Here is a 24,881-nt window from a genome sequence, read left to right as displayed (position 1 = left end):
CAATTAGTCAAAAAAAAAGAAAGGCATCCAAATTGGGAAGTAAGAAGGAAAATTATCCCTGTTTGTAGATGATAAGATCTTACATTTAGAAAACTCTAAGATAATTAGCAAAAAAGCTGTTAGAACTAATGAATTCAGTGAAGAAGAAGGATACAAAGTCAACACACAAAAATCAGTTGCAGTTCTAAAATCTCTTAAATATAAACATAAGCAACTTTTTACTGAACACATCTCCTTCGGCAAGAGAAACAAAATAAAAAAACACATGGGACTACATCAAACTAAAAAGCTCCTGCACAGCAAAGGACACCATCAGCAGAACAAAAAGGCATCCTACAATATGGGAGAATGTATTCGTAAACAACTTATCCAATAAGGGTTTAACATCCAAAATATATAAAGAACTCACACACCTCAACATCCCAAAAACAAATAACCTGATTAAAAAATGGGCTGAGGATTTAAACAGACACTTCTCCAAAGAAGAAATTCGATCAGTCAACAGGCACACGAAAAAATGCTCCACATTGCCAATCACAGGGAAATGCAAATTAAAACCACAATGAGACCTTACCTCACACCAGTTAGGATGGCCAACATCAAACAGACAAGAAACAACAAATGCTGGTGAGGATGCAGAGATAGGGGAATCCTTCTACACTACTGGTGGGAATGTAAATCAGTTCAACCATTGTGCAAAGCAATATGGAGGTTCCTCAAAAAACTAAAAATAGAATACCATTTGACCCAGTAATACTACTCCTAGGAATTTACTCAAAGAAAACAAGATCCATGATTCAAAAAGATATATGCACCCCATGTTTATTGCAGCACTATTTACAATAGCCAAGATATGGAGGCAACCTAGGTGTCCACCAACAGATGAATGGATTAGAAGATGTGGTACAAATACACAATGGAATATTATTCAGCTATAAAAAGAAAACAAATCCTATCATTTACAACAACATGGATGGAGCTAAGAGGGTATTATGCTCAGTGAAATAAGCCAGGCAGAGAAAGACAGGTACTAAATGATTTCAGTCATTTGTGGAGTATAAAAACAAAGCAAAACTGAAAACAGCAGCAGACTCACAGACTCCAAGAAGGGACTAGCGGTTACCAAAGGGAAGGGGGTAGGGAGTGTGGGTGGGGAGGGAGAGAAAAGGGGATTAAGGGGCATTATAATTAGCAATAATAATATAGGCAGGTCCCAGGGAAGGCAGTACAGCACAGAGAAGACAAGCACTGTCACTATGGCATCTTAGTACACTAATAGACAGTGACTGCAATGGGGGGGTGAGGACTTGATATTATGGGTGAATGTTGAAACCACAATATTTTTCATGTGAAACCTTCATAAGATTGTAGATCAATGATACTTTAATGAAAAAAAATCAGTTGCACTTCTATACACAATCTGAAAATTACAAAAACAATTCCATTTACAATAGTACCAAAAAGAATAAAATACTTGGGGGTCAACTTAACCAAAAAGGTGAAGACTTGTACAATGAAAACTACAAAATACTGCTGAAAGAAATTAAATATGATAAAAATAAATGGAAACACATCCTATTTTTATGGCTTGGAAGACTTAACATTGGTAAGATGTCAATACTACCCAAAGCAATCTATACCTTCAATATAACCCCTATCAAAATCCCAATGATGCTTTTTGCAGAAATAGAAAAACCCATCCTCAAATTCATATGGGATCTCAAGGGACCTGAACAGTCAAAGTAATTACGAAAAAGAACAAGCTGGAGGACTCACACTTCTTCATTTCAGAACATACCACAAAGCTAGTCAAAATAGTTTGGTATGGGCATACAGACAGACATACTGACCAATCAATGCACTATAATATAGAGTCCAGAAATAAACCTTCACATATACGGTCAAATTATTTTTGACAAGGGTGCCAAGACCATTCCTTGGGGAAAAGACAATGTTTTCAACAAATGGTGGTAGGAAAACCAGATAGCCAAATACAAAAGAATGAAATTGGAACCTTTAACTAAAACCATACACAAAAATTAATTCATAATGGATCAAGGACCTAAACATAAGCTCTAAAATGAACTCTTAGAAGAAAACAGCATAAAAGCTCCATGACATTGCATTTAGCTATGATTTCTTGGATATGAAACCAAAGGCAAAGGTAACAAAAGAAAAAGCAGACAAATTTAATTTCATAAAAATTTAAAAACTTTGTGCAAAGACATTATCCACAGAGTAAAAAGTCAACCCACAGGAGAAAATATTTGTAAATTATGTATCTGAAAAAGGATTAAAATCCAGAATATACAGAAAACTCATAAAATTCAACAAAAACCAAAAAACCTGATTCAAAACTGGGCAAAAGACTTGAAAAGACATTTCTCCAAAGGAGATATACGAATGGCCAATAAGCACATGAAAGGATGCTCAACATTACTTATCATTAGGGAAATGCAAATAAAAACTACAATAGATACCATCTCACACCCATTAGAATGTCTACTACCCCCCCCCAAAAAAAAAAACAAGTGTTGGTGAGGACATGGCACCCTTGTGCACTATGGGTAGAAATGTAAAATGGTACAGACACTGTGGAAACATATGGCAGTTCCTCAAAAAAATTAAAAGTACAATTATTATATGATCCAGCAATTTCACTTTTGCGTATATACCCAAAACAAGTGGAAGTGGGGTGTGGAAGAGATATCTGTTCACTCAGGATCATAGCAGCATTATTCACAATAGTTTAAAACATGGAAGAAACCCAAGCATACATCAGTGGATGAATGGATTTGCAAAATGTGGTATACACATACAATGGAATATTACTCGGCCTTAATGAAGTAATTTCTGCAATATGCTACAGTGTGAATAAACCTTGCTGACATTATGCTAAATGAAGTACAACAGTTCCAAAAAGAGAAATACTGTATGAACCACTTATATGAGGTACTTAAGAGTAGTCAAATCATAAAGTCCCTAAGTGATTGCCAGGGGACAGGGGAGGGGAGAATTTTGACTTATTGTTTAATAGGCACAAAGTTTTAGTTTTACAACATGAAAACAGTTATGGGGAATTGATAATGGTGATGGTTGCACAACCATGTGAATGTATTTAATACCACTGAAGTGTAAACTTAAAGATAGTTAAAGTGTAAATTTTATATTACATGCTTTTAAACCAAAGAAAGAAAAGAGAAAAAGTCAGCCTTTTCAAATTCTAAATGAAAATTAGGCTATAACAGTATTTTTCTTTTACCTACAAAAGAATCTGCCTCTTTCTCTCACACATGTGCAAATCTATGCCATCTATTTAAAAATATTAACATAATTTTAAGAAAACCAAATCTACCTTTCACACGATACACAAGAATAAAGGCAATTATAGTTACAGGACTTGGGAGAAAATAAAAGTGAATGTTTCTCAAGTCAGGGTAGGAGTACACAGGCATAAACAGAAAATCAAAACTAAAATATCCCCCCACCTCATAAACACATTCATGAAGAAAACGACAAACAAGGAACAGCAGGGAAAAAAAAAGTATAATAATGTGGAATTTACAAGAACAAAGGATTATTAGCAACTATATGCTGCTCTTATAAACCATTAAAAAAAAGAATAGCAAACATAATGAAGGAATATTCACAAAACCCATACAAACAGACCAGTAAACTTAATGGCTAAACATACTCAACATCCTTATTAAGTAATAATGGCTACCAGAATTCAGAGAAATGGGCATAAATCATCACATTCATGAGAGAGGTCTTTTACTGGTGGGCGGTTTGGCAATGTTTTCAAAATCTGTCTACTCCTTGACCCGGTAATTCCACTTCCAGGAATTAATCTTAGATACAGCATCAGTGAGGAGTATAATTTGTTGTATATAGAAAAGCATGTACATTGTAAAATATATAAAAATGAATCTTAACTGTGAATATGACTGCTGAATGTGAAATCATCTCCAGAAATCACTTTTTAAAAAACATCCTTCTGTGAAATGGTATAATTATATGGAAAACAACTATCTGGCTCACATCAACATTAGCTAGTTTATTTAACATGATGTAAGAAATCCATTTTCATTGTTTCAAAAATAATTGAAGTTTACATGTGAAGAGAATTCTCTAACTTTATCCTGAATAAGGCTGATGTTTAGCATCAACATACTTAAGAAAACTTAACACAGTTTATATGCTCAATTGAACAGAAGCAAATCTAAGTACTATGTACAAATCTAAGTACTTGTATACCTTAGTAGTAAGAAAGATAAAAAGGAAACTTGATACCATCTTTTCAAGCTTTACAGGCACTCCACAACTTACTTTAGGAAGAGATAAATGTAGAAGGGTATTTTCCATAGTATAGTTTAGAATAAAGAAAAATTGGAAACAAGCTGCCTATGTAGACCAAAAAAAAAAAAAGTACATTTATGGTAGTCATCCTAGGAAATACTATGTAGAAGTCAAAATTGGGTAAAAATCTCCTTCTAATAGGAAAAGGTGAAGACATACTTTATTGAATAATGAAAGCCATGTTTCAAAGCTAACATACATTTTGAACACTTAAAGCAAGTCTAGTATGTGTGTGTGCGTGTGTGTATATATATATATATGTATGTATGTATAAACATATGTATATGTGCATGTGTGTGTATATAGATCCACATCCACAAATGTACATGTGTAATTTGAGGGGATCTAAGAGGATTTAAAACAAAATGGTTCATTCTTAAATGGAAAGAAAGAAATCACTAAAAAATTATGTCTTTTAAGTATCTTTTAATATATGTTACCTTTTGATCCCTTTTTATCCTTACAATTACTGAAAAACTCAAGGCATTTATTTGATCTGGGTTTCCCAGTATAATCATTCTATAATCATGGGACCATTCAATATGGTCTTTTGGCTTCTGTAGTTCCTGTGAACTTGCAGCCGAAAGCAAAACAGTTTTATCAGTCTCCAGTTCAATCCTTTTGTCAAGACTAAAGATGTTGCTGTGTTCTTTCATCAAGAAGCACATAATGTCTGGTTCTCTTTTTTTGATGATGGCAATGTTTGACATTCAATGCTTCAATAAATTCATTCACTGGGGATTGTAAAATGATGATAATCTATTATTTCTTTTTCATTTCTTAAATGGTATATATACATAAAAAGACATTTCTCTTCACCTATTTGGCTACCATCATTATGGTTCACACATGAATAACAGGAAAAAAACTTGAGTCTTTCCCTTTAATCACCAGTTTTCTAGATAAAAAATTGGTTCTCTGCCATTTTTTTACAATTAGAAGGTTTTTATATATCATTCAATGCAATTCTGATCAAAATCCCACCTGGCATTTTTCTCTTAGAAATTAACAGTCTGATCCTAATATTCATATAGAGTTAACAAAAGACCCAGAGTAGTTAAAAACAATCTTGAAACAGAAGAGCAAAGTAGAGCAACACACACTTCCCCATTTCAAAACTTTTATAAAGTTACATTAATCAGGATTGTGATTCTGGCATAAGATAGACATATATCATTGGAATAGAATTAAGAATCTAGAAATATATCCTTATATTTACGATCAATTGATTCTCAACATGACTGCCAAGACAATTTAATGATTAAGGGAAAGAACAGCATTTCAACAAATAATGCTGACAACGGGATGCAAAGTGATTAAGTTAGACCTCCTTTTGACACCATATATAAAATTAAATCAAGGTAATTATCTCAAAATAAATCAAGACCTAAATATAAGAGCTAAAACTATAAAATGTTTAGAAGAAAATATAAGTGTAAATCTTTGTGACCTTGGATTAGGCCATGGTTTCTTAGGTATGATATCAAAGGCACAAGCAACCAAGGAAAAAGAAAATACAACTTCACATAAATGAAAAACTTGTTCATCGAAGGACACTATTGGGGTGAAAGGGAGATAGGTGAAAGAGGTAAGGGGCATTACAGGGGTACAAACTATGCCACCAAAAAAGACACTATCAAAAAAGTGAAAAAATAACCCACAGAAGGAAGGGAATATTTCCAAATCATATATTTGATTAAGAGTATCCACAATATATAAGGTACGTGGTAAATATGCAGAACACATGATTCTTACAACTCAACAAAACCCAATTTTAAAATGGGCAAAAGGTTTAATAAGACATTTCTCCAAAGAAGATAAGTTGCCAATAAGCAATGAAAAGATGTTCCACACCATTAGTCATTACAGAAATGCAAATCAAAACCACAATTCACACCCAACCAGGCTGGCTATAATCAAAAAGACTAATAATAAATGTTAGCAAGGTTGTGGAGAAATAGGAACCCCCAAAGACCTCTGAGGGGAATGTAAAATGGTGTAGCCACTCTGAAAAACATTTTGGCAGTTCCTCAAAAGATAAAAAGAGGTACTATATGACTGAGCCAATTCCACTCCTTGGTATATATCCAAGAAAACTGACAATGTGCATCCATACAAAACTCATACACAAATGTTCATAGCATTACTATTCAAAACAGCCTGAAGTGAAAGACCCAAGTGTCTATCAATTTATGAGTGGACCAAAAAAAATGTAGTATATCCATATAATAAACTATTATTCAGTTATAAAAAGGAATTAAGTATTTATATATCCTACAACATGGAACTTTGATATTACTCTAAGTGAAAGGAGTCAGACACAAAGGTCATCAATTGTCCAATACCACTTATATGAAATGTTCAGAATAGGCAGATTCATAGAACCAGAAAGTAGACTAGTGTTTACCAAGGACTGGGAAGAAAAAGAAGTGGGAATCAACTGCTAGTGGGTAGGAGTTCCTTTTGGGGTGTTGAAAATATTCTGGAATTAGTAGTTTGGGTTGCAGAACCTTGTACACAGAACTATACACTCTGAAATTGTGAATAGTATGGTGTATGAATACCCTAATTTAAAAATGATTATAAAAATGTCATTATACTGCATCCGTGGATGTTTTGTTGCCCTTGTCTAGCTCGGATTAATACTTAGTCTATAGGCACACACCTGATCATCTACATTTGCCCTCTTACAGCACTAAACTATGTTTTCTACCTTTATCTTGCATCTACCTACCACTTCAGCATTTGATTAAAAATAATAATAATAATAATGGAGAAATGTGGGATTCACATATAAATCAAGTATAAAAATCAAACGAATAATCATATTTGACCTGATTGTTTATAGTTCATGATGCGTGATCAAAACCGAAAGTTTCTGTGATATGACTGCCCTTGCACTGTTCACCATGTAAGAACTTGTTCGTTATGCTTCAGAAGATTGGAGACTGTTGAGAATGAGGCTTGGGGTTGATTAATGATTGTGCATTGAGTCCCCTATACAGAATTTTATTGTTGTTAACAACCATCTGATCAATAAATATGAGAGATGCCCTCTCAAAAAAAAAAAAAATGTCATTATAAACTGAGGGATTACACATACTTGATTGCTTTAAATTCACTGAAAACATCCCTCCTGAGGCTCAAACTGTCTTATTTCTAGACAGTAGGAATCTCTTTAGTTTTTTAATTCCCTTGTATATGGCATATTTAAGAAAGCCTAAAACAACAAAATGCAGTTACCAAAAGTAAAAGTCTACTGTATACTATTGATTCAAAAAAGGGACTCCTTGAGTTACAGTTATTACTTGAGAAAGTTATTTTCAATACTTTCCAGGACCACCATTACAATGCATAGCAATATAGTCTTACTTATTTCTTATCTTAAAGTTGATCTCAGTTTATTTCCAAAAAAATTTTGACACTGAAGGCTTCATATAAACTAGTTTGCTAATACAGCAGAATGCAAAAAACTAAGCCTCCTACGAAGACGGTCCAAGTCTAACTTACCTAAAACACTTAGACGAGAAAAGAATGTGGATGAGAGGATAGGGATAAGGGAGGAAGCACATTTAACAAGGACTTTAAAAATATTCTAAATACATTTCCCCTCCTTTTTACGTTTTAAAGGCTGATATTGTCAGTATAAAATCCTCTACTGTTCTTAATCTTGGTTAACAATATTGGCAACATTATTTAACTTACTACTATGACTTGAAAGCTATTTTAATTTGGAATGTAACCATTACTGCTTCACTGTTGTTACATAATTTTCAGAAATTCTTCCTTGGAAAAAATTAGTTTTATGATAAAAGAAATGATGCAGATTCCTAAAACTACTGGAAAATTTTAAATGGCTGAAATTAAAACCCAGAAGCATTTTATTAGTACAAGGTTCTTAAATCAGTATCAAACAGCTGAATAAACATAATTACTAGTTTGTAAATTATCTCCTTATAAATACCTCTAAACCTGTAAATGCTTATTCTTTCAGTAAATTACAAAAAATATCTGTGCCACGTTTTACTAGCATTATTCCATATAACCCCAACATACTTATTTTTAAAAATTCAGTAAGTAAGACATTAATGTCAGAGCAGTGATGGAGTTTCATGTGAATTTCTAAAACAGAGATTATTACATACTGAGGAACAGGGAGACAAAGAGTCACCACCAATTTAGAATCCAATTTTCAAATATCAGTAAAACTTAGGTGCTGGGTATACCCACACTGTGGATGTTGCATGAATGAGGATAAATAAAACTTACATGTTGATGTGAATATTTTAAATGTTTATTAAAATTCAATGGTACATACCAGTGTAGAAATGAAAGAGCACCCACAAATTATTAGGAGAAGAAATTAAAAACAAAACAAAAACAAACCTAAATTGGCAAAAGTTAAGAAATGGAAGAGATTTACACTAAGTGCGTGACAACCATGCTAAATAAAAAATAGGAGGGATTAAGAAATGAGTGATCACAATAGATGTAAATGTATTACAAGTACATTTAAATTCTATCAAGGAATAGCTAATTTCTGCATTCCTGAGGAAGATGGAAAGCTTACAAATGTATTAAGACAATCAGATTACAGAACCTTAAAAGACAAGAGACTAATCTTCAAATATGAATAGAAACTGTTTTGAAAGGATAAACAGAAAATTAAATCCAATAACAAGAAATGAAATGTATCCCAAGAATACAAGGAGGTTCAACTGACAGTTTATATATTCATGTATTTTGCCATATGAATATATCAAAGAAAAAAGTTCCTACGCTTATCTCAACAGAAGCTTAAAGAACTTAAGTAGCTGCCAAAATTTTAAACCCATTCCTGATTTTGGGGGGGAAGAAAAACTCTTAGCATACAGTAATAAAAAAGAAACTTTCAAAGCATCTACCAGCAATCACCATTATTTAATAATGAAACAATAAAAGCATTCCTATGAGTGGAAACAAAGGCAGTATCATTCTTACTTAAAATCCTCTAGCATTTCTAAGCAATACACTAAACAAAAAAAAAAAGAAACGAAACAAGAGGCATAAACAGCCTAAAACTGCCCAATGAAATTGTAAAAAAAATTACAAACAGGTATGAGTATTTTTTTGAAAGACATGTTCAAAAACTAATCAGTTTCTCAAAGAGTAAATGCTTGAAATAACAGTGTGCGTTAAAGGGTAGGAAGGAGAGGGCCAAGAAACACTGTCTCTGTCAGAGAATGATCTACTGTGACCACTTTTAGATACATTGTAAAAGTGGTGGAGTGAAGGAAGGGTGGGGGAAAGAAAATGTATGAATGAATACTGTGTAAAAGAATTCTAATTTAAAAATGCAATATGCAAATGATTACTTCTTATGTAACACAAGCTATTGTAAATGGAAAAAAATTGAAATACAATGATGGTAATAATTCTAGTAAAACCTTCCACTTTGCTTTAATTATTAAATTATGACTTTAAAGGACTGAAACCTTAACTTTTTATTTTGGTATCATTAATGTAAAATTACTTGAACATTATGGTTACTAGACTCCCCCTATTATCAAGTCCCAACCACATACCCCATTATAGTCACTGTCCATCAGCATAGTAAGATGCTAAAGAATCATTAATTGTCTTCTTTGTGTTATACTGCCTTTCCCATGTCCCCCCACGCTGGTACATTATGTGTGCTAATTGTAACGCCCCTTTTCCCCCTTATCCCTCCCTTCCCACCCATCCTCCCCAGTCCCTTTCCCTTTAGTAACTGTTAGTCCATTCTTGGATTCTGTGAGTCTGCTGCTGTTTTGTCCCTTCAGTTTTTCCTTTGTTCTTATTACTCCACAGATGAGTGAAATCATTTGGTACTTGTCTTTCTCCGCCTGGCTTATTTCATTGAGCATAATATCCTCTAGCTCCATCCATGTTGTTGCAAATGGTAGGATTTGTTTTCTTCTTATGGCTGAATAATATTCCGTTGTGTATATGTACCACTTCTTCTTTATCCATTCATCTACTGATGGACACTTAGGTTGCTTCCATTTCTTGGCTATTGTAAATAGTGTTGCGATAAACAGGGGTGCATATGTCTTTTTCAAACTGGGCTCCTGCATTCTTAGGGTAAATTCCTAGGAGTGGAATTCATGGGTCAAATGGTATTTCTATTTTGAGTTTTTTGAGGAACCTCCATACTGCTTTCCACAATGGTTGAACTAGTTTACATTCCCACCAGCAGTGTAGGAGGGTTCCCCTGTCTCCACATCCTCGCCAGCATTTGTTGTTCCTAGTCTTTTCTATGTTGGCTAACCTAATTGGTGTGAGGTGATATCTCATTGTGGTTCTAATTTGCATTTCCCTCATGATTAGCGATGTGGAGCATCTTCTCATGTGCCTGTTGGCTATCTGAATTTCTTTTTTGGAGAAGTGTCTGTTCATATCCTATGCCCATTTTTCATTAGGGTTATTCGCTTTTTGGGTGTTGAGGCACATGAGTTCTTTATATATTTTGGATGTTAACCCCTTGTAGGATATGTCATTTACAAATATATTCTCCCATAGTGTAGGGTGCCTTTTTGTTCTGCTGATGGTGTCCTTTGCTGTACAGAAGCTTTTTAGCATGACGTAGTCCCATTTGTTCATTTTTTATTTTGTTTCCCTTGTCCAAAGAGTTGTGTGCAGGAAAAATACTGAAGAGATTTTTGCCTATGTTTTCTTCTAAGAGTTTTATGGTTTCATGACTTACATTCAGGTCTCTGATCCATTTTGACTTCTCTTTTGTGTATGGGGTTAGACAATAATCTATTTTCATTCTCTTACATATATAGCTGTCCAGTTTTGCCAACACCAGTTGTTGAAGAGGCTGCCTTTTTCCCATTGTATATCCATGGCTCCTTTATCATATATTAATTGACCATATATGCTTGGGTTTGTATCTGGGCTCTCTAGTCTGTTCCATTGGTCTATAGGTCTGTTCTTGAGCCAGTTCCAAATTGTCTTGATTACTGTGGCCTTGCAGTAGAGTTTGAAGTTGGGGAATGTAAACCACCCTGCTTTATTCTTCTTTCTCAGGATTGCTATGGCTACTCCAGGTCTTTGGTGGTTCCATATGAACTTTAGAACTCTTTGCTATAGTTTGTTGAAGAATGCTGTTGGTATTTTGATAGGAATTGCATTGAATCTGTAGATTGCTTTAGGCAGGATGGCCATTTTGACAATATTAATTCTTCCTATCCATGAGCACAGGATGCGTTTCCATTTATTGGTATCTTCTTTAATTTCTCACATGAGTGTCTTGTAGTTTTCAGAGTATAGGTCTTTATTTCCTTGGTTAGGTTTATTCCTAGGTATTTTATTCTTTTTCATGGAATTATGAATGCAAATTCTCTTTCTGCTAGTTCATTGTTAGTGTATAGGAATGCAACAGATTTCTGTGTATTAATTTTGTACCCTGCAACTTTGCTGAATTCAGGTATTAGATCTAGTAGTTTTGGAGTGGATTCTTTAGGGTTTTTTATGTACAATATCATGTTATGTGCAAACAGGAACAGTTTAACTTCTTCCTTGCCAATCTGGATGCCTTTTATTTCTTTGGGTTGTCTGGCTGCCATGGCTAGGACCTCCAGAACTATGTTGAATAAAAGTGGGAAAAGTGGGCATCCCTGTCTTGTTCTTGATCTTTAAAAAAAAAAAAGTTTTCAGCTTCTCACTGTTAAGTATGATATTGGCTGTGGGTTTGTCATATATGGCCTTTATTGTGTTGAGGTACTTTTCCCTCTATACTCATTTTGTTGAGAGTTTTTATCATGAATGGATGTTGAATTTCATTGAATCCTTTTTCAGTATCTATACAGATGATCATGTGGTTTTTGTCCTTTTTGTTGATGTGGTAGATGATGATGATGGATTTTCGAACGTTTTACCATCCTTGAAATAAATCCTACTCGATCATAATGGATGACCTTTTGATGTATTCTTGAATTTGCTTTGCTAGTATTTTGCTGAGTAATTTGCATCTGTGTTCATCAGGGATAATGGTCTGTAATTTTCTTTTTTCTGGTGTCTTTTCCTAGTTTTGATATTAGAGTGATGCTGGCCTTGTAGAATTAGTTTGTGAGTGTTCCCTCCTCTTCTACTTTATGGAAAACTTTAAGGAGAATGGGTATTAGGTCTTCACTAAATGTTTGATAAAATTCAGCAGTGAAGCCATCTGGTAGAGGCATTTTGTTCTTAGGTACTTTTTTGATTACCAATCCAATTTCCTTGCTGGTAATTGGTCTATTCAGATTTTCTGTTTCTTCCTGGGTCAGCCTTGGAAGGTTGTATTTTTCTAGAAAGTTGTCCATTTCTTCTAGGTTATCCAGTTTGTTAGCATATAATTTTTCATAGTATTCTCTCATAATTCTTTGTATTTCTGTGGTGTCCATAGTGATTTTTCCTTTCTCATTGCTGATGCTATTTATGTGTGTAGACTCTCTTTTTTCTTGATAATTCTGGCTAGGGGTTTATCTATTTTGTTTATTTTCTCAAAGAACCAGGTCTCGCTTTCATTGATTCTTTCTATTGTTTTATCTCCTCAATTTTATTTATTTCTGCTCTGATATTTATTATGTCCCTCCTTCTACCGACTTTGGGCCTCATTTGTTCTTCTGTTTCTAGTTTCATTAACTGTGAGCTTATGTTCATTTGGGATTATTCTTCTTTCCTGAGGTAGGTCTGTATTGCAATATACTTTCCTTTTAACACAGCCTTTGCTGCGTCCCACAAATTTTGTGCTGTTAAATTATTATTGTCACTTGTCTCCATATATTGCTTGATCTCGGTTTTTATTTGGTCATTGATTCATTGATTATTTAGGAGCACGTTATTTAGTATCCATGTGGTTGTGGGCTTTTTCATTTTCTTTGTGTAATTTATTTCTAGTTTCATACCTTTGTGATCTGAGAAGCTGGTTGGTACAATTTCAATCTTTCTGACTTTACTGAGGCTTTTTTGTGGCCTAGTATATGATTTATCCTTGAAAATGTTCCATGTGAACTTGAGAAGAATGAGTGTCCTGTTGCTTTTGGAGAGAGTGTTTTGTAGATGTCCATTAGGTCCATCTGTTCTAATACATTGTTCAGTGCCCCTGTGCCCTTATTTATTTTCTGTCTGGTTGATCTGTCCTTTGGAGTGAGTGGAGTGTTGAAGTCTCCTAAAATGAATGCATTGTGTTCTACTTCCCCCTTTAATTCTATTAATATCTGTTTCACATGTGTAGGTGATCCTGTGTTGGGTGCATAGACATTTATAATATTTGTATCCTTTTTGGACTGAACCCTTTATCTTTATGTAATGTCATTCTTTGTCTGTTATTCCTTTGTTTTGAAGTCAAGTACTGCAACTCCTGCTTTTCTCTCCCTATTAGTTGCATGACATATCTTTTTCCATACCCTTTATTTCCAGTCCGTGTATGTCTTGGGTTTGAAGTGAGTCTTTTGTAGCAGCATATAGATGGGTCTTGTGTTTTTATCCATTCAGTGACTCTGTCTTTTGATAGGTGCATTTAGACAATTTACATTGGGGGTGATTATCAATAGGTATGTACTTATTGCCATCGCAGGCTTTAGATTCGTGGTTTACCAAAGTTTCAAGGGTAATTCCCCTACTATCTAACAGTCTAAGTTAACTCACTTCATATGTTATAATAAACACAACCTAAAGGTTCTTTTTCTTTTTCCTTCTTTTTCTTCCTCCTCCATTCTTTATATATTAGGTATATTCTGTACTCTTTGTCTATCCCTTGACTGACTTCGGGGATAGTTGATATTATTTTACATCTGCTTAGTAATTAATTGTTCTACTTTGCTTTGGTTTTATTTCCCCTGGTAAAAGCTACTTAGCTTTAGGAATACTTCCATCTATAGTAGTCCATCCAAAATGCACTGTAGTGGTGGTTTGTAGGAGGTAAATTCTCTCAGCTTTTGCTTCTCTGGAAATTGTTTAATCCCTCCTTCAAATTCAAGTAATAACCTTGCCAGGTGGAGTATTCTTGGCTCAAGCCCCTTCGGTTTCACTGCATTAAATATATCATGTCACTCCCTTCTGGCATGTAAGGTTTCTGTTGAGAAATCTTTGTATGTGATTTTTTTCTCTCTCTGGCTGCTTTAAAAGACTGTCCTTATCCTTGATCTTTGCCATTTTAATTATTACATGTCTTGGTGTTGTCTTCCTTGGGTCCCTTGTGTTTGGAGATCTGTGTACCTCCACGGCCTGAGAAACTATCTCCTTCCCCACATTGGGGAAGTTTTCAGCAATTACGTCCTCAATGACACTTTCTATCCCTTTTTCTCTCTCCTGGTACCCCTATAATGTGAATATTGTTCCGTTTTGATCGGTCACACAGTTCTCTCAATATTCTTTCATTCTTAGAGATTCTTTTTTCTCTCTGTGTATTTCTCAGTTTCTTTGTATCCCTCTTCTCTAATTTCTATTCCATTTACCATCTTTTCTACTACATCTAATCTGCTTTTAAATCCTTCCATTATATGTTGCATTTCAGATATGGAATTTCTTAATGATTGAATCTCTGTCCTAAATTCATCCCTGTGTTCTTGAATATTTTTGTATACCTCCATGAGCATGTTTATGATTTTTATTTTGAACTCTTTTTCAGGAAGATTGGTGAATTCGGTTTCATTTGGCCCTTTTTCTGGGGTTTGTGAGATTTTGGTCTGAACCAGATTCCTTTGACGTTTCATATTTCTATGTGGTGCCCTCTAGTGCCCAGAAGCTCTAGTTTCTGGAGCTGCTCAGCCCCTGGAGTGAGATCGGGGGTTGCAGGGAGCAGCGCTGGTGCCTTGGGGGAGGAAAGAGCTGTTTACTGCTTCCCGGCTGCAGTGCCTGTTTCCAGTGTCAGAGCCAGTGGGCCGAACAGAGATGTGTAAGCCTCTGTGCTTTGTGTCTGTAGCTGTCATATGCGGGGGTCTCCCTCTGGCTGGCCTGACACCAGCGCAGTGACTGACTGCAAGTTGCTGCCAGCAGCCCAGGAGGTAGGCACAGCAGGCTGCGTATCACAGTGGGGGGCCTCAGAGCTGAGTAGCCAGCCATGAGGATGGAGCACCTGAAGCTCCTGAAAGTTCCCAGCCTGCTGGGCAGAGTGTGCCCAGACAACCTGGTCCATCTATCCCGTCTCCCGCACAGCAAGCTCCTTGCAAACCCCACCCCTTCAGAAGCCCTCTAGCTGCTAGGAAGCCTCTCAGACCACTCACCTTTCCTTTGTCCCAGAGCAGCCAGATCCCTGTCCTCCACAAATGGCTGGAATCTCAGTCTCTCAAGTTTTCTGCCTGTCTTAGCTTTCCAACCCCACTATCTCCAGAGCACCATGCAATGTAGGTTAGTGGTCCAAAGCAGATCTCCAGGGCTGGGTGTTCAGCAGTCGTAGGCTTCCACTCCCTCCCCGTTCTGTTTCTCTTCCTCCCGCCGGTGAGTTGGGGTGGGGGACAGGCTTGGGTCCTGCTGGAACAAGGCTTTGGTACATTACCCTATTTCATGAGGTCTGCTCTGTTCTTCAGGTGTATGCAGTCTACTGCAGCCTTCTTTCCTGTTGCTCTTTTAGGATTAGTTGTACTAAGTACATTTTCGTATTATATGTGGTTTGGGGAGGAGTTTTCTCGCCGCCATCTTGAATATCCTCTTTTTGTGTTTGACCTTTATATAATAAAGCCAGGCATGCGAGAAACTGTGCCTTACCGATATTGGCATTTAATGCCTTTACCTTACCCCAGAAACAAAGTCTGGGCTGGGGGTAAGGGAGGGAAAGGTAGAACAAAATACTGTATGAATAAAAATTGTTAGAATTTTATAGATGAGAAAATAATTCCTCAGGGAGGACAAAAAAACTAGAAACAAATCTTACTTATGAATGTAAATGCAAAATAAATAAGATCCAAAATATAATAGATCTCAGCAGAACATCGAATATTAAAAATCAAGCAGAATAAACCCCCAAAAGTCCAGACTAATTAAATATTAACAGTCACTTAATATAACTGACTTAATAAGTAAAAAGGAAAAATCATATTTATGAATGCCAAATAGTCAAAAATAAAAATATTCATTACTGATAAAAACCCCCACCACCACCTCTAAAGAGTGAAATAGGAACAGATGCATACTTCCCTATCAAATCAAACCATACATCAAAATTCACTGGTCAAATATCAGCAATACATCCATTACAGTTTGGAATAGAATCAATGGTATGCTTTTTCTATGGCTGCTATAAGAAATTATCACAAATTTAGTGGCTTACGGTGATCACTTCTATTGCCATAAAAAGGCAGAAGAATCTGGTCCAGTCAAAAATCACTGAGACAACCCCAGAGAGAGGGCCTGGTGAGATACATATAACCAAACTTCCTGAAAAAGAATTCAAAATAAAAGTCATAACCATGCTGTTGGACCTGCAGAGAAATATGCAAGAGCTAATAAGGGATGAATCCAGAGGGAGATAACAATTGAAACAATCAATAGCAGGACTTGGAGCAGAATGGATGAGGTGCAAGAGACTGTTAATGGAATAGAAATCAGAGAACAGGAATACAGAGAAGCTGAGGCAGAGAGAGATTAAAGGATTGCTAGGAATGAAAGAATATTAAGAGAACTCTGTGACCAATCCAAACGTAACAATATTTGCATTATAGGGGTACCAGAAGAACAAAGAGAAAAAGGGATAGAAAGTGTCTTTGAAGAAATAGTTGCTGAAAACTTCCCCAAGGTGAGGGAGGAAATAATCTATCAGACCATGGAAGCCCACAGATCTCCCAACACAAGGGACCCAAGGAAGACAACACCAAGACATATAATAATTAAAATGGCAAAGATCAAAGACAAGGACAGGGTATTAAAGGTAGCCAGAGAGAGAAAAAAGATCACCTTGAAAGGAAAACCCATCAGGCTATCATCATACTTCTCAACAGAAACTTAGAGCCCAGAAGAGAATGGCATGATATATATTTAATGCAATGAAACAGAAGGGCCTTGAACCAAGAATACTGTGTTGTGTTCAGCATGATTATAATTTAAATTTGAAGGAGGGATTAAACAATTTCCAGATAAGCAAAAGCTGAGGGACTTTGCCTCCCACAAACCACCTCTACAGGGTATTTTAAAGGGACTGCTCTAGATGGAAGCACTCCTAAGGCTAAATAGATGTCAACAGAGAAAATAAAATCATAGCCAAGAAAGCAGACTGACCAAATACTAACTAAAGGCAAAAAATAAAATCAACTATTCACAAAAGCAGTTAAAGGAAACACAAAAGAGTACAGAATAAAACACCTAACATATGAAGAGTGGAGAAGGAAGAACAAGGGAGAGAAATAAAGAATCATCAGACTGTACTTATAATAGCATAATAAATGAGTTAATGTTGACAGTTAGATAGTAAAGAAGCTACCCTTAAATCCTTGGTAACCACGAATCCAAAGCCTGCAATGGCAATAAGTATATATCTATTGATAATCATCCTAAATGTAAATGGATTGAATGCACCAATCAAAAGACACAGAGTAATAGAATGGATAAAGAAGCAAGACCCATCTATATGCTGCTTACAAGAGACTCACCTCAAACCCAAAGACATACACAGACTAAAAAAAAGTCAAGGGATGGAAAAAGGGATATTTCATGCAAACAACAAGGAGAAAAAAGCAGGTGTTGCAGTACTAGTATCAGACAAAATAGACTTCAAAACAAAGAAAGTAACAAGAGATAAAGAGGGACATTACATAATGATAAAGGGGTCAGTCTAACAAGAGGAAATAACCATTATAAATATATATGCACCCAACACAGGAGCACCAGCATATGTGAAACAAATACTAACAGAATTAAAGGAGGGAATAGAATGCAGTGCATTCATTTTAGGAGACTTCAACACACCACTCACTCCAAAGGACAGATCAACCAGACAGAAAATCAGTAAGGACACAGAGGCACTGAACAACACACTAGAACAGATGGACCTAACAGACATCTACAGAACTCTACACCCAAAAGCAGCAGCAGGATACACATTCTTCTCAAGTGCACATGGAACATTCTCCAGAATAGACCACATACTAGGCCACAAAAAGAGCCTCAGTAAATTCAAAAAGACCGAAATTCTACCAACCAACTTCTTAGAACACAAAGGCATAAAACTAGAAATAAATTGTAATAGAAAATTTAGTGGCTTAAAACAACACAAATTTCTTATCTTGCCATTATGTACTTAAGAAGTCCAAAGTGGGTTTCACTGGGCTAAATAAAATCTAGGTGCCATTGCAGCTGAATTCCTTTTTGGAGGCTCTAGAGCAGATGCATTTCCTTGCCTTTTCCAGTTTCTAGAGACTGTCCATATTCCTTGGCTGTTAGCCCACTTCCTCCACCTTTAAAATCCAACAGTGTCAGTCCAAGTCCTATATTGTCATCTCCCTGGTTGTTTTCTAATTCCTTCTTCCACTTTCAAGAAACCTTATAATTACACTGGGCCCAGGTAAATAATCCAGGATAATTCCCCACCTTATTGTCAACTGATTAGCAACCTTATTTCCATTTTTTACCTTAATTTCCCTTTTGCCATCTAACCTAACCTAGATTCCTGATACTAGGATGCAGACATCTTTGAGGGAGGGGAAATTATTCTGCCTACCACAGTATGTTTTGGGGAAAAATAATAAATAATCTATAAGATAAAGAGCCAACTCATTTCCACAGATTCACCTAAGAAGATATTTGAAAAAAAAGGTAGTATTTACCTTTGAGTTTAAAATAACTCAATTGTATAAGAAAAGATACTTCCTTGATTTAATATCTTTATATCCATGCAAAATCTCTATAGTAGTTAATGGGGAAACACTCAAGTCACCGACATTAAAGTCAGAAATAAGGCAAAAATACCACTATCATAACTATTGCCTATACTAAGAGTTGTTAAGAAAAATAAAGCCATATAACAATTAAAAAGGTGAAAATAAAATCATCACAATTTACAATAACTAATGGTAAACCCAGAAAACCCATGGGAAATGCAGAGAAACTATAAATAAGAATTCAGTTAGTTATTCAATCAGACAATGAAATCACAGAAATCAGTAGTTTTCATTTAAGCCAGGGGTCCACAGACTAAGTTGGCTTACTGTCAAATATGGCCTGTTGCCTGTTTTCATAAAGTTGTACCAAACACTGCTATACTCATTCATAATTTATATATTGTTTATGGTCCCTTTGGTGCAGCATTCAAATTTCTCTCTCAATATAATGGTGGTGCTGAGAAGTCGATGGCTCACAAAGCCTAAAATATTTACTATCTGGTCCTTAACATAAGTTTGCTGACCCCTAATTTAAATTAGTATCAATCAGATAATACAATGAAATAAGACTATATTTGCCATAGAAACAAAGAAAGATAAAATATCCAGGGATTAATATGAAGTACCCAAACGTTTGACTTTACCAAATGGGAAGAAGACATACCATGTTCTTGGCAGGAGTCAACTTCAAGGTATCACCTACCTTCTCTTAAGTTTATATTTTATCCCTAACACACATACTAGGCCCAAAAAAAGGCCAACTGGAAATTTATTCATGTATTTAAATATTCATTTATTTAGGCATAGAAGAGGTAACTAAAATTCACGAAAAAAAAAAGCAAGAATAAAGAGAAAATCTACAAAGTAATGAGTGTGAACTATTTTCAATAAATTTTAAAGCTTATTATAAAACCTTAATGATTAAAATATGGTGTTATTGGTATATGAACAGAAACATCAGTTAAAAAAAGAAAATCAGTACTTTATATTAATAGAAATTAAGTACTATTTGATAAAGGTGACACAGCCAACCAATATCACTGGATAAAAGATAATTATTCAGTAAATAGCAAAGTGAAAAACAGGTAGCTGTTAACAGGAAAAAATCCAAATGCATTAGATTTTTAAAATGAAAACATAAAAATCCAAGATTCTTCTAGCCAAATCTTTTATAATACAGAGTGCAAAGATCTACAAAACCATAACAAAGAACAAAAAGTCATTCCAAAAAATGAGTGATGAATATGACTAGAAGTCAAAAAATTTGAAAAAAAGTAGAAAGATTTGTAACTTCAGTCTAAAGGACTAAATTCACAACTCTAAAGACTACAAATCCCTAGGAAAAAGATATAAAGCTTTCCAATTCTCTCTCCTATGCATGGAACAGAATATACAAAGTACTAGATACGTAAATAGCTTAGAGGACAGGAAATAAATAATTCTTAAATACAGGAAATCATGTTCTTCTTACTCACAGTGGGATAAATGTACTTAAAGCTAAACTGAGTTACTATTTCTTAAATTATCAGACTGTCAAATACCCAAGCTTAATAACATACTATATTGATGAGGGCATGGGCAAAACAGACACTTCCATATGTATCTGTGCAATGTACACTGGAACTACCTGAAAGAAGGTCAATTTCACAATATGTATCAACATTAAAAACACACATATCCTCTGACACAACAATTCCACTTTCAGGAATTAATCCTATAGATATATTCCTATATGTACAACAGATATATGTGTAGACAGTTATTCACTGTAGCATTATTTGTAATACAGCAAATAATTATAAATTTCCATCAATACTTCCATCAATAATAGACTTGTCAAATAAATAATCCCTAGCCAAAGAAGAAAATATTAAAAACCATAAAAATATTTGTCTGAGAAAGGTCTTCCTGTATGGAAATAGGAAGAGCTTTAGAATACAATGTTCAGAGGTAAACCAAGTACAAAATATAGTAGATTGTGCTCTTATCTGTGTGTGTGTGTGTGTGTGTGTGTGTGTGTGTGTATAGAAACTAGTACACATGAAACATAACTTTAGTTCCTTGATGGGAAAAATATTTGAGGTAGGAGGGAGACTTTTCATTTTTATGTACCTTTTGTAGTTTGAACCATGTGATTATTCATTCACAAAATTACCTTAAAAACGTTTTTAAAAATTTGAGTAAGTTGATAAAATGATCATTATTTCCAGGAGATACTGTTATTCAGCTAGAAAATACAGTAAAAAATTAATAGAAGCAACTTAGTATGTTAACCGATTACCTAGTACTTTGTAGAAATCAGCAGATTTTCCATACTTAAATGATAAATTAAATAAATGACAGGTAAAAATTGTATATCCATGGCTCCTTTATTGTGTATTAATTGATCATATATGCTTGGTTTTATATCTGGGCTCTGAGTTGATGCTGAGAATCTGATGCTGAGAATCTGAATTCCTTACTTCATCAACCAGTAGCATCTGGATCTCTCAGTCACCAACTCTGGCGCCCAACAGTGGCACTGTTACACTTGCAACTGAGCACCAGGTCTTCACACTACTGCAACTCAGACATACCCTACTGCCCAGGTTACCACCCAGGCCACTGGTCATGCAAAAACTAAGCCTTTTGACTAGCAGAGTCTGTCAGCAGACAGTTCAGGCTTCAGTGTTCTGTAACTTTTATTTTTATTAAAAGAGTTATCCTTAGTTGAATATGCAAGGCAAATATAGGTAGAATCTTTTTATAAGATATGACACTTAAAGCAAAAATTACAAGTCTTGTAGGGCTCATAATATGTATATAGATTTAATACATAAAGATGCAATATATATGACAACTACAGCATAAGAGATGGTGGGGTTAAGGGATGGTAGAGGTGGTAAACCAGACCTATACAATTCCTAGTCTTCTGCATTTTATGTGAAGTGGTACAATATGAATACTAAGAGACTGAAAAGTTAAGTTGTAATCCTTCTAGCAACTAATATAAAAGAAACCACAAAGGGAATATTAAAAAGAAGACATTAACAAATGGAATTATATCCCATGCTCATGAATAGGAAGAATTAATATTGTCAAAATGGCCATACTGCCTAAAGCAATCCACAGATTCAACTCACTCTCTATCAAAATACTGACAGCATTCTTCAACAAACTGGAACAAATAATTCTCAGATTCATATGAAACCATAAAAGACCCTGAATAGCCAAAGCAATTATAAGCAGGAAGAATAGAACAAGGGGATTACACTCCCTGACTTCAAGCTCTACCACAGTAATCAAGACAATTTGGTACTGGTACAAGAACAGACCCATAGACCAATGGAACAAACTATAGAAAGCCAAGATATAAACCCAAGCATATTTGGTCAATTAGTATACAATAAAGGAGCCACGGATATACAATGGGGAAATGACAGACTCTTTAACAGCTAGTGTTGGCAAAACTGGACAGCTACATGCAAGAGAATGAAACTGAATTAACGTCTAACCCCATACACAAAAGTAATACTCAAAATGGATCAAAGACTTGAATGTAAGTCATGAAACTATAAAACTAGAAGAAAACATAGGCAAAAATCTCAAATATAAACATGAGCAACTTTTTCCTGAAGGCATCTCCTCGGGCAAGAGAAACAAAATAAAAAATGAACAAATGGGACTACATCATGCTAAAAAGCTTCTGTACAGCAAAGGACACCATCAGCAGAACAAAAAGGCATCCTACACTATGGGAGAATATATTTGTAAGTGACATACTGAACAAGGGGTTAACATCCAAAATATATAAAGAGCTCACACACCTCAACACCAAAAAAGCAAATAACCCTATTAAAAAATGGGTGGAGGATATGAACAGACAGTTCTCCAAAGAAGAAATTCAGATAGCCAACAGGCACATGAAAAGATGCTTCACATCACTAATCATGAGGGAAATTCAAATTAAAACCACAATGAGATATCACCTCTTACCAGTTAGGATGGCCAACACAAAAAAGACTAGGAACAACAAATGTTGGCGAGGATGTGGAGACAGGGGAACCCTCCTACACTGCTGGCGGGAGTGTAAACTAGTTCAACCGTTGTGGAAAGCAGTATGGAGGTTCCTCAAAAAACTCAAAATAGAAATACCATTTGACCCAGGAATTCCACTCCTAGGAATTTACCCTAAGAATGCAGGAGCCCAGTTTGAAAAAGACATATGCACCCCTATGTTTATTGCAGCACTATTCACAATAGCCAAGAAATGGAAGCAACCTAAGTGTCCATCAGTAGATGAATGGATAAAGAAGAAGTGCTACATATACACAACGGAATATTATTCAGCCATATGAAAAAAATAAATCCTATTTGCAACAACATGGATGGAGCTAGAGTGTATTATGCCCAGTGAAAAAAGCCAGGCAGAGAAGGACAAGTACCAAATGATTTCACTCATCTGTGGAGCATAAGAACAAAGCCTAAACTGAAGGAACAAAACAGCAGCAGACTCACAGAACCCAAGAATGGACTAACAGTTACCAAAGGGAAAAGGACTGGGGAGGGAGAAGGGGAATAAGGGGCATTACAATTAGTACACATAACGTGTGAGGTGGGGGCACAGGGAAGGCAGTATAGAACAGAGAAGACAAGTAGTGACTCTATAGCATCTTACTACGCTGATGGACAGTGACTGTAATGGGGTATGTGGTGGGGACTTGATAAAGGGGGGAATCTAGTAACCACAATGTTGTTCATATGATTGTATATTAATGATACCAAAAAAAACAAAACAAAACAAACTTTTGTTCTTAAAAATCACCACTAAGGTCAACTACACCTCAATTAAAAATAAAAATAAATCAACAACCAAAACGAAAGAGCAAAGAAACATAAACACAAACCAAAATCACCACTAAAGGCAAACTACAAAATGACAGAAAATATTTACAATAAATAAATATGACAAATCACTCATATCTGCATATATAAAAATCTTTTACAAGTCAATTATAGGAAGATAAACAATCCATTTTTTTAATGGGGGCAAATTTATGAAATACTTTATGTATTACCTTGCTAAGGCTACAATAACAAAGTGATTAAACTAGATTTCTTAATGAACTATGAACTAGATGTCTTAAACAACAGAAATTTACTGTCTGATATCAAGGTGTCTGCAGAGTTGGTTCCTTAAGAGGTAAGGGAAAGAACTTATTCTATTCCTCTTTCCTGCTTCTGGTGTCTTGCTGGTACTCTTTTGAATTCCTTGGTTTGTGGATCTCTGGATCCCAGATCTCTGCCTTTATCTTTTCATGGTGTTCTTGCTGTGTACCTGTCTCTCTGTCAGTCCGTCCGTCCATCCATCCATCCATCCATTTATTTATTTCACAGGTAGATTTAATAGAATTAGTAATTTTCACCGATTTTTCAAAGACATTTCTTTTTATTTTGGTATCATTAATATACAATTACATGAGCAACATTGTGGTTACTAGATTCATTATCAAGTCCCTACCACATACCCCATTACAGTCACTGTCCATCAGTGTAGTAAGATGCTATAGAATCATTACTTGTCTTCTCTGTGCTATATTGCCTTCCCCATGCCCCCCCGCTACATTATGTGTGCTAATCGTAATGCCCCTTATCCATCCCTTCCCACCCACCCCCCAGTCCCTTTCCCTTTGGCAACTGTTAGTCCATTCTTGGGTTCTGTGAGTCTGC

At 35.3% G+C, this 24,881-nt stretch overlaps 1 protein-coding gene across 8 annotated transcripts in view; it reads right to left on the bottom strand.

Moving 5' to 3' along the window:
* DLG1 (discs large MAGUK scaffold protein 1) overlaps positions 1-24,881 on the bottom strand; it is a 322,859-nt gene that overhangs the window by 199,513 nt on the left and 98,465 nt on the right. The window lies entirely within an intron of this gene.

This window comes from Manis pentadactyla, chromosome 1 (assembly GCF_030020395.1).
Source record: "Manis pentadactyla isolate mManPen7 chromosome 1, mManPen7.hap1, whole genome shotgun sequence".
NCBI lineage: Eukaryota > Metazoa > Chordata > Mammalia > Pholidota > Manidae > Manis > Manis pentadactyla.
The sequence above is the reverse complement of the archived record's forward strand: the minus strand, read 5'-3'. Positions and strand labels throughout refer to the sequence as shown.